We start from the raw sequence: 10,170 nt of genomic DNA, 5'->3' as shown, positions 1-10,170 counted from the left end.
GTACGTATATAGATGTAGTGATGTACATATATAGATGTAGTGATGTACATATATGTATGTAATGATGTACATATATAGATGTAGTGATGTACATAAATAGATGTAGTGATGTACATATATAGATGTAGTGATGTACATAGATGTAGTGATGTACATAAATAGATGTAGTGATGTACATATATATATGTAGTGATGTATATATAGATGTAGTGATGTACATATATAGATGTAGTGATGTACATAAATAGATGTAGTGATGTACATATATAGATGTAGTGATGTACATATATAGATGTGATGTACATATATAGATGTGATGTACATATATAGATGTAGTGATGTACATAAATAGTGATGTACATCCATGGATGTAGTGATGTACATCTATAGATGTAGTGATGCACATATATATATGTAATGATGTACATATATAGATGTAGTGATGTACATCTATAGATGTAGTGATGTACATCTATAGATGTAGTGATGTACATGTATAGATGTAGTGATGTACATCTATAGATGTAGTGATGTACATATATAGATGTAGTGATGTACATAAATAGTAATGTACATCTATAGATGTAGTGATGTACATCTATAGATGTAGTGATGTACATATATAGATGTAGTGATGTACATCTATAGATGTAGTGATGTACATGTATAGATGTAGTGATGTACATCTATAGATGTAGTGATAGAGACAAGTATCTGTGGATTGAAGACACAAAGAATCAACAAGCAGATAATAAAACACATACAGTTGTGTTTGATGTACACAGAATATAAAAAAAGTACACAATGAAATAAACAAGAAGACAGAATCCAACATTTCAAATAGAACATAACTCTATATCACTTTTATTTTGACAGCAAAATATATCAAATGGCTTATGTTTCATTTGTAAAGTCATACAATCAATAGCCGCTGCATCCATTTTTCATGGCAGCAGATGGATGAAGTCAACTAGTCCCAAAGTACCAAGTCTGGACCTGAACTTGGATTTGAGGCCAAACGTTCTGATCTGGACATCCTTCATGTTCGCTGGTGTCCATGTTTCATATAATATGATAACATTTAAACATTTCTCCATGAAACTCTGGTGAAGCTGCTGATGGTGTGTTTGACGGAGAAGCAGAGTTGAAGTACATAGTTTACATCAGGGGTCAGCAACCTTTTTCAAAACAAGAGCTACTTCTTGGGTACTGATTCATGCCAAGGGCTACCAGTTTGATACACACTTAAATACATTGCCAGAAATAGCCAATTTGTTTAATTTACCTTTAATAAATAAATCTATATATGTATAAAAAAACGGGTAATTCTGTCAGTCATTCCGTCGTACATTTTTTTCCTTTTACGGAAGGTTTTTTGTAGAGAATAAATGATGAAAAAAACACTTAATTAAACGGTTTAAAAGAGGAGAAAACACGAAAAAAAAAGAAAATTAAAATTTTAAACAGTTTATCTTCAATTTCGACTCTTTAAAATTCAAAATTCAACCAAACAAAATGAAGAGAAAAACTGGCTAATTCGAATCTTTTTGAAAAAATTAAAAAAATTATTTTAGGAACATCATTAGTAATTTTTCCTGATTATTATTAATTTTAGAATTTTGATGACATGTTTTAAATAGGTTAAAATCCAATCTGCACTTTGTTAGAATATGTAACAAATTGGACCAAGCTATATTTCTAACAAAGACAAATCATTATTTTGTTCTAAATTTTCCAGAACAAAAATTTTAAAATACATTCAAAAGACTTTGAAATAAGATTTAAATTTGATTCTACAAATTTTCTAGATTTGCCAGAATATTTTCTTTTAATTTTTTAATGATAATAAGTTTGAAGAAATATTTCAAAATTATTCTTTGTCGAAAAAACAGAAGCTAAAATGAAGAATTAAATTAAAATGTATTTATTATTCTTTACAATAAAAAAAAAAAAATACTTAAACATTGATTTAAATTTGTCAGGAAAGAAGAGGAAGGAATTTAAAAGGTAAAAAGGTATATGTGTTTAAAAATACTAAAATCATTTTTAAGGTTGTATTTTTTCTCTAAAATTGTCTTTCTGAAAGTTAGAAGAAGTAAAGTAAAAAAAAAAAAAATGAATTTATTTAAACGAGTGAAGACCAAGTCTTTAAAATATTTTCTTGGATTTTCAAATTCTATTTGAGTTTTTTCTCTCTTAGAATTGCTAGTAAATCTCAGCACAAAAGTGTACTTATTCAAAACACACTTCAAGTACTTCATCATCTCTTCCCTTACTAGTACTTGACAAAGTGACTCGGAAGTAGGAGTACATCAAGTACAAGACAAGTACTCTGCTAAAAATAACATTGCAGTATATTCACATATTTGTTACATAACATTAAAGTACAAATCTAAATTGAAGATACATTTAGTTATAACATTCTATTTTTACTTCATAATATCGACATTCAGATATTTAATGTTCATACATTCTGTTATTACTTTTATTGTTATTTATTCTTTGAAATGAAGCATTCATTCATGTATTATTCCCAACATTCATATATAAGTGTTACATTGTTTTTATTGTACACAGCAGTCATGTTTTACCTTGAAGTACTTATTACTATGATTACTGTTAATAGGTGAAAGGAAAGCAGGTGCCTTGCACAAGGACACATCGGCAGAAGTGGGGATGGAACCTGGAACCCTCGAGTTGCTCCACTATTATTACTAGTATTACTATTAAAATGTATTTTTTCTCCAATCTTCATCTTGGGAGTTCTGGTCCTGCAGTGAAAATGCAAGGAAAAAGCAAAACAAAACAAAAATCCACCTTGATTGTTTTTTGTCAACAAAAGCAAAGAATTGTTGTTGTTGTTGTTGTTGTTGTTGGTGAGGGCTAGTGGCGTATTGAAAAAGGCAAGACTTCCGTTGTTACGTCGGGAAGTGCTCAAATAATGGGATCGGCAGAGTCCAAACATAAGAAAATACATAATATGAAAATACAAAAGGGACTTAAACAAACTAGATGTTGTGATCCGAAAGCCGGAAGCCGGATCACAACATCCGTACTGTTTTCAGATCAACTTGGGCGATGTGATTTGAATGTGTTGTTCATAAATTGGTCTCTCCAAAGCTTTGGTATAAAATGTCAAAATACCTATTCTGTCTGGGATTTATTTAAAATCAGTTTATGTGTCATTAAAAGAACTTGGGGTTGACCAGCAACTTCAATTCCCTCGGAGGAACATCTGGTCCAAACGCAACACTTTTGACTTCCAGACAGGCAGGAGTGAAGGTAGGAGCAAGTTTTAATGATAAATACAACAAAAGAACACTAGTACAAAGGGGTAAAATAAAAGTGTGCCAATGCACGGATAGCAGGGAGCTAAAGTTAGCAAGGGTAGAGTTCACAAGTCCAAACAATAGCGCGAACCGAGAGCGCGAAGCTAAGCTAAAACTTAGCAGAGTGCATACAAGGAGAAATTACTCGGGTAGCTGTTGCATGAGCTAACGAACAAACCAGGTGGAACTGAGGTAACAGGTGGACTTAAATATCAACACAACAATCAGGAACCGGTGCGCATCCGAAAGTAAGAGCAGGTGAAACAGATGATGAAAACCATGGTAACGAATGTAAACAAGGAAGTGCTCAAATAGAGTACAAACATAAGAAAATACATAATATGAAAATACAAAAGGGACTTAAACAAACTAGATGTGTGATCCGGAAGCCGGTTCACAACATCCGTAGTGTTTTCAGATCAACTTGGGCGATGCGATTTGAATGTGTTGTTCAGAGATTGGTCTCTCCAAAGCTTTGGTATAAAATGTCAAAATACCTATTCTGTCTGGGATTTATTTAAAATCAGCTTATGTGTCATCAAAAGAACTTGGGGTTGACCAGCGACTTCAATTCCCTCGGAGGAACATCTGGTCCAAACGCAAAACCTTTGACTTCCAGACAAGAGATTCTCCCTGCATTTGTGCTGCGGGAGCCTTGAAAACTATCCATCTCCCAAACAGTTACTTTGTGCTTTCCTCTTCACTTCTGAGGGGCCCACACCCCCTCTGAGGGGCCCACACCAAGGGTCCCTGCCTCTCTTGCATCAATCCATGAAAAAGCGATTCCCCTCCTCACTGGCATTTCAGGACTTTCCAAAGTTTTCAATTGGATGTTGGCGATGGAAGCAGTGCAGACTTTGTCACCGCTCCATCCCGACGTGGTATGACACCGAAGCATGTGCACCAGCAGATGTTTTGGTCATTCCGCGGGCCCATAAGCGGCCGATTAGGCTGCCAGTGTGCACTGTAACGCTGATGGATGGCAGGCAGGCGGGGGCCACGGTGCTGCTCTCCTGTTTATTTATCCAGGCTGCCGTCTGCCCGCCTCACCACCACCGGGCGCGCTTACCGGGTTTACCGTCCGCAGGTGACAAGGGAAAAAATGCTAATATCGCAGCATAAATACAGTATGTTGCCAAAAGTATTTGGCCGACCATCCAAATGATGAGAATCAGGTGTCCTAATCACTTGGACCGGCGTATCAAATCAAGCACTTAGGCATCGAGACTGTTTCCACAAACATTTGCGAAAGAACGGGCCGCTCTCAGTGATTTCCAGCATGGAACTGTCATAGGATGCCACCTGTGCAACAAATCCAGTTGTGAAATTCCCTCCTAAATATTCCAACAGCAACTTATCCACCAAGTGGTCGGCCACGTAAACTGACGAGAGATGCGTCGGCAGAGGAATTATGGTGTGGGCTTGTTTTTCAGGAGTTGAGCTTGGCCCCTTAGTTCCAGTGAAAGGGAACTTTGAACGCTGCAGGATACCAAAACATTTTGGTGAATTCCATTCTCCCAACCTTGTGGGAACAGTTTGGAGTGCCGCTACCTCTACCACCATGACTGTGCATTAGTGCACAACACAAGGTCCGTAAAGACATGGATGACAGAGTCCGGTGTGGATGCTAGTAGTTTACTAGAACTCCAAGTGCGATCAGCCTTGTTTCCCGTTTTTTTTTTTTTTTTGTAAATTTTTGAGAGAAGATATTAAATATGTACCTACCTCCACGCCTGGTCCAGAGTAGTCCGTTAGCATCCTGGGAGAACAAACCCCGCAACGAGCTGCGAGCCCCTCGACATGACATCATTACGTATACCGTATTTCCTTGAATTGCCGCCGAGTAACTAACTAATTTAAAACCTCTTCTCACTCCGGCACTTACCAAAGGCATGCGACAAATTTAGGCCTGCGCTTATAAATTTGAGTGTGATGTAAGGATACCATCATGAAAAGCACATTTAAAAAAAAAAAAACGTTATTATGGTCTTACCTTTACTTATAAATGAAGTCCATGCGCAGCTCCTTCTGATCAACAGCATCGATAACTTGTTTATAGAAGTCTTCCTTATCTTTCTTCAGTTTTAAAAGTCTCTCTGTCTCGATGGAGATCTTCTTTTATTACCTCCTGCTTCCATTGAAAGTCCAGTTTAGAAAACTGTTTTATTTTAGATATGTAATCCTCCATGTTAAAAGTGCAAGTGAGAGGAAAAAATAAACGATGGCTGCTTGTTGTCACTTCTTCTGCAGCCAAGTAGTCGCAAGAAGGATCACTAGCGCCCTCTACCACCAGGAGGCGGGAGTCATTTAATGACTCATATTTGACACACGCAGCTACGGTATATTAATAAAACATAGCTGCTTACTGTTCTTTTTAGCACATTCAATAGCTTGGACCTTAAATCCTACTGAATAGCTCTTAATCTTCTTCCCTTTATGCGATTTCAAATGATTGAAATCAGCCTCCTCCGTTTTGAAAATGATGACTGGTGAAGTGTCACTCGTGACGTGACGAGTTTGACCCTGTGGAAATGCTAAGCATGCGCTGAATATTTTGCGAAACGAGTTCGACCCGGCAGTAATTCTAGGCAGGTGCATACTATATACCCGGCGGCAATTCAAGGAAATACGGTATATATTGTTGCATTTGAACAACTGTATTGTTGGTAATAGAGGCCAATTATTGGTATTGTTCATGATCAATAGTGGTATTTCTATTGGTATTTGTATTGATCCATTTGTAGGGTAATAATGCTCATTGTCATTCTATATTATTATTTATTTCACTAACTGCTTCTTTGCCATCACTTTTCCAATCATATTTGTACATATCCTATTTGCTGATGTCGCTCTTGTTGATGTGTTTGCTGTTGTTTTCCCCCTCTTGTGCCCACAATTTCCCCCTCTGTCTATCCCCTGATAGAAAGATGGAGACACAGGTGGAGTCACAGGTGGGGAAGAAATGTCCTGCCAAGTTGTGTGTGTGTACATGCATTACCTGTCTGGGTCCTCCTCCAACATCTGGACCTTCTCCCACAGACCAGAGCAGAAGATGGATGACGCCACACTGCCCCCTCCTGGATGTTTGCAGCCTCACACCACAAACTAAAGCAGTCGTTGGCGCCTGAACCTGCACCTGTTGGCCCTCCACCTGCCGGGTTCCTCCAGAGGTTCCTCGCAGGAGAACACACGTCTGCAGTCTGAGCCTAAAAACAAGCCGGCAGATATTAGTGAAGACTGGACATCTGATCCAGGCAGGAGATCCATCTGGGAGAAAGATGAGAAGTTGATGGAAGACATTTGTGTAAAAATATGTTCCTTTTTGACTGTACTTAAATGTAAAATGTATTTATATTATTCACATGTGAAAAATGCTGTATAATAGACTGTATTTATATTATTCACAAGTGAATAATGCTGTATAATAGACTGTATTTATATTATTCACATGTGAGTAATGCTGTATAATAGATTGTATTTATATTATTCACAAGTGAATAATGCTGTATAATAGACTGTATTTATATTAACATGCGAGTAATGCTGTATATTAAATAAATGATAAATGGGTTATACTTGTATAGCGCTTTTCTACCTTCAAGGTACTCAAAGCGCTTTGACACTACTTCCACATTCACACACTGATGGAGGGAGCTGCCATGCAAGGCGCCAACCAGCACCCATCAGGAGCAAGGGTGAAGTGTCTTGCTCAGGACACAACGGACGTGACGAGGTTGGTACTAGGTGGGATTTGAACCAGGGACCCTCGGGTTGCGCACGGCCACTCTACCACTGCGCCACGCCACTGTATTTATGTTATTTGCATGTGAATAATAGACTGTATTTATGTTATTCACATGTGAATGATGCTGTATAATAGACTGTATTTATATTATTCACATATGAATAATAGATTATTTATATTATTCACATGTGACTAATGCTATATAATTGACTGTATTTATATTAACTTGTGAGTAATGCTGTATAAGAGACTATATTTATATTATTCACATGTAAATAATGCTGTATAATTGACTGTATTTGTATTATTCACATGTGAATAATGTTGTATAGTAGACTGTATTTGTATTATTCACATGTGAATAATGTTGTATAATAGACTGTATTTGTATTTTTCACATGTGAATAATGCTGTACAATAGACAGTATTTATATTACCCACATGTAAATAATACTGTATAAGAGACTGTATTTATGTTAACATGTGAATAATGCTGTATAATAGACTGTATTTATATTATTCACATGTGAATAATGCTGTATAACAGACTGTATTTATATTATTCACATGTGAATAATGATGTATAATTGACTGTATTTATGTTATTCACATGTGAATAATGCTGTATGATAGACTGTATTTATATTATTCACATGTGAATAATGCTGTATAACAGACTGTATTTATATTATTCACATGTGAATAATGCTGTATGATAGACTGTATTTATATTATTCACATGTAAATAATGTTGTATAATAGACTGTATTTATATTATTCACGTGTGAATAATGCTGTATAATAGACTGTATTTATATTATTCACATGTGAATAATGCTGTATGATAGACTGTATTTATGTTATTCACATACTGAATTTCCCTCAGGGATCAATAAAGTACTTTCTATTCCAAACAAATATGTGACAGGCAGTTGTTTGACGTCCAAGCAGACATTTCCGTCATCTGAGTATGTGCCCACACTTTGACTCTCTGGCCTGGCACAGATGATGTATTGATCTGAGAGAACCTGCATAATTGTTTCCTTATGGCCCCATCATGAAAGTTGGAGAAGTCCCCCTCAAGGTTGAATCTTTCAATGTGGAGTCGAAAGGAACATTCTTTGCAGACCCTCGACGCTTTTTTATTTATTGCTTCATTTATTGCTTGACCTTCAGTCTGACCCCAATGCCATCTTTTTCATTTTCCTTTTTTGTGAGCCTGAAAGTTCATGTTGATATTGATATCAGACATGGGTCAAATATCAACAAAAACATTATTAATTGTATGTACAGTGCATTCATGTACAGCACGTCACCTGTTCTTAAACAGAATTCATTAATTTTTATCCTCAAAATTCTACAGACAATACCCCATAATGACAATGTGTGAAGGATTGTTTGACTCTAAGTGTGTTGTGCCAGATGATGTGTAGAATTAAGAATGTAAACATTACCAGTGCGTGTTGGATGACTCCTTGGTCAGTCCACAGGGGCGAGGCAAAGAGGAAGTCCCTGGGCAATCAAGTGGTCCGGGGCTGCAGAGAACCCACAAGGTCCGTGTCCAAGCAGGGGTCGAGGATGGAGGGAGGCAGTTCGGAATCCAGGTGGAAGTGGAGATACACAACTCCATCACAGGGAACAGGAAGGACATGAGAGACGGGACAAAAAGGTAATAAGTACGTGAGAGTGGAAGTCGGAGACAGGATGCTTACTGCAAAGAGAAACTACTTTCCGGCCTAGGCTCCATGGGTACGCTGGTCTTTATGCTGCTTGTTTTGATTGGTCCCAGGTGCGCTGATTGCGTGCAGTTTCGCCCTTTGCGTGGGCATGGAGCGCCCAGCGTGAGCAGGGGGCGTGTCCTAGCGTGCTGCCAACAGCACTAGCTGCCGATTCACATAAATCACGATTCTTATTTGTAACAATTTTTTTAAATCAATAAAATATAAATAAATACAAAAATAATTAAACAATTTTTAGATGAATCGCAATTCTTATTCGTAACAGTTTTCAAAAATCAACAATGTATTTAAAAAAAAAAAAAAATATATATATATATATATATATATACACACACACACATATATATATATATATATATATATATATATATACACACACACACATACATACACACACATATATATATACATATATATATATACACACACATATATATACATATCATATACATATAAATTATATATATATATATATATATATATATATATATATATATATATATATATATATATATATATATATATATATATATATATATATATATATATATATGTATATATATACAGTGGGGCAAAAAGTATTTAGTCCTCCACTCGTTACCTGTATTAATGGCACCTGATTGGACTCATTATCTGTATAAAAGACACCTGTCCAGAGCCTCAAACAGTCAGACTCCAAACTCTAATATGGCCAAGACCAAAGAGCTGTCGAAGGACACCAGGAAAAGAATTGTAGACCTGCACCAGACTGGGAAGAGTGAATCTACAATAGGCAAGCAGCTTGGTGTGAAAAAATCAACTGTGGGAGCAATTATCAGAAAATGGAATACATACAAGACCACTCATAATCTCCCTCGATCTGGGGCTCCACGCAAGATCTCATCCCGTGGGGTCAAAATGATCATGAGAACGGTGAGCAAAAATCCCAGAACCACACAGGGGCGGGGGGGGACCTGGTGAATGACCTGCAGAGAGCAGGGACCAAAGTAACAAAGGTTACCCTCAGTAACAATCCAATCCAATCCACTTTATTTATATAGCACATTTAAACAACAATAACGTTTCCAAAGTGCTGCACAGCCATGTTAAAAACAATATTATGCTCCACCAATGACTGAATAAAACAAAAAATAAAACCTATAAAAACAAATATGATTAAAACTATTTTAAAGGGTAAAACCAATTAAAACAATAAAATAAAAATCTAATTTATTAAAAACACAGAGGACAACAGAGGACAGAGGACCACACAACTCACGTAGTAACACACTACGCCGACAGGGAATCGAATCCTTCAGTGCCAGACGTGTCCCCCTGCTTAAGCCAGTGCATGTCCAGGCCCGTCTGAAGTTTGCCA

The 10,170-nt window shown here is 36.7% G+C and overlaps 1 long non-coding RNA gene across 1 annotated transcript; it reads right to left on the bottom strand.

Annotated features, from left to right (window-relative positions):
* Positions 1-834: 834 nt before the first annotated feature.
* On the bottom strand, positions 835-9,053 carry LOC133535472 (uncharacterized). The gene is made up of 2 exons (XR_009802230.1): positions 8,529-9,053; positions 835-6,535 (listed from the first exon to the last, which is right to left on the bottom strand). It is a non-coding gene; the product is annotated as an uncharacterized LOC133535472 (long non-coding RNA).
* Between the last annotated feature and the right edge of the window lie 1,117 nt (positions 9,054-10,170).

Source organism: Nerophis ophidion, linkage group LG16, assembly GCF_033978795.1.
Source record: "Nerophis ophidion isolate RoL-2023_Sa linkage group LG16, RoL_Noph_v1.0, whole genome shotgun sequence".
NCBI classification, from domain to species: Eukaryota; Metazoa; Chordata; class Actinopteri; order Syngnathiformes; family Syngnathidae; genus Nerophis; species Nerophis ophidion.
Note: the sequence above shows the minus strand (reverse complement) of the source record. Positions and strands in the feature narration are given on the sequence as shown.